A 1,715-nucleotide genomic window follows, 5' to 3' on the forward strand; every position below is an offset into this window, starting at 1 on the left:
ATAGACTATGCCAAGCCCTTTACAAATATTTTCCTATTTGATCCACCTAATAACCCTGGGAGGTAGGTGCTATTGTTATTCTTATTTTACAATAGAGGAAACTGAGGCAGACAGTGACTTGTCCAAAACCACATAGCTACTGTTTGATTTGGTTGGTTTTGAACTCCGGTCTTCCTGGCTCCAAATTCATTGCTCTATTTACTGCACAAGCTGGCTAACTCAAAAGGTAAGATGAAGATTAAGGAGGCAATGCAATGACACAGGACAGCTCTGAGGGATTTATGGAAAAGAACGCTACCCACATTCAGAGGAAGGACCGCAGGAGAAGAAACACATAAGAAAAACAACTGCTTGAACACATGGGTTGAGGCGGACATGATTGGGGATGTAGACTGGAAACTACCACACCAATGCAAGTATCAACAATTTGGAAATAGGTCTTGATCAATGACACATGTTAAAATTAGTGGAAATGTGCATTGGCCATGGGTGGGGGGAATGCAGGGGGTGAAGGGAAAGTAGGAGCATGAATCATGTAACCATGTTAAAAATGAATATTAATAAATGTTTAAAAAATTAAAAAAATAAAATAAAATATATCACTGATAAAAAAAAAAAAGATTAAGGAGGAAGCCACCCTGAGCAAAGTCTGGGACCCAAGAAAGATCTATACAACTTGGAACATGAGTAACAGAGAAGAATGGCATGAGAATGGCTGTCAACATGATCTAAAGAAAAGGAGCACCAGAATTGGAAATCAGAAGACCAAAGTTGGTCCAACAACATATTTGTTTTGGTAATATTCTGTGTAACTTTGGGCATTTCTCTTCCTTTGGCCTCATATTTCTCTTTTGTAAAATAAAGAAGGTGGTTGGGGCTATATGATCTCAAAGGTACTTTCCAACTCAGACCTTCTAGGTTATGGATGTCCCCTATCCACCTCCACCAACGTTATCCCAAGCTTCCCTGAATAAGTTATTGTAAGTTCTTTGCTTTAGGATCCCACAGCACTGAGCACAGTGCTAGCCACATATCAAAGACTCAGAAATACTTGAGGGATCACTGACTGATTGTAGATCTACGTTTCATTAATTTATGTAAATCTTTCTTGAACCTATGTCAATTTTCAGCCTGTTCCACCTCTTAGGAGCAATACTGTGTCAAGTGGTATTCTCAGGTTTTGAATGACACTGATTTAAGTAACACTCAAGGCTTCCCTTGGGTTTTCTTTATGAAAGCCTTCATTGACAGCAGCAGGATTGGTGAATAATTCAACACATTCAATTAAATTTTTAAAAATTTATTAAGTACTTGATAGTCTCATGCATGGATGATATTCTCTCTATAAATGACATGTCTAGACTTAAAGAAGTTGCCACTAAGCTAGTCCAACCACTCTACGTGTCATACTTGAGCAGGGGCCATGCTAATCTTCTCTGTACCATTCCAGTTTTAGTATATGTGCTGCCAAAGCAAGCACCAACCATTCTGGAGAATAATTCAGAACTATGCTCAAAGAGCTATAAAACTGTATATACCCTTAGACCAGCAATACCACTACTAGATCTGTATCCCAAAGAGATCAAAGAGAGAGGGAAAGGACCTATATGTACAAAAATTATTTATAGTGGTTGTTTCTGTGGATGGCAAAGAATTGGCAATTGAGAGGATGCTCATCAACTGGGGAATGGCTGAACAAATTGTGGTATATGATT

General features: G+C 38.5%; 1 pseudogene; it reads right to left on the reverse strand.

The window, feature by feature from the left end:
- Positions 1 to 1,366: 1,366 nt before the first annotated feature.
- Positions 1,367 to 1,480, reverse strand: LOC123248124 (annotated as a pseudogene).
- Positions 1,481 to 1,715: the final 235 nt, after the last annotated feature.

This window comes from Gracilinanus agilis, chromosome 4, assembly GCF_016433145.1.
Source record: "Gracilinanus agilis isolate LMUSP501 chromosome 4, AgileGrace, whole genome shotgun sequence".
Taxonomy (NCBI): Eukaryota; Metazoa; Chordata; class Mammalia; order Didelphimorphia; family Didelphidae; genus Gracilinanus; species Gracilinanus agilis.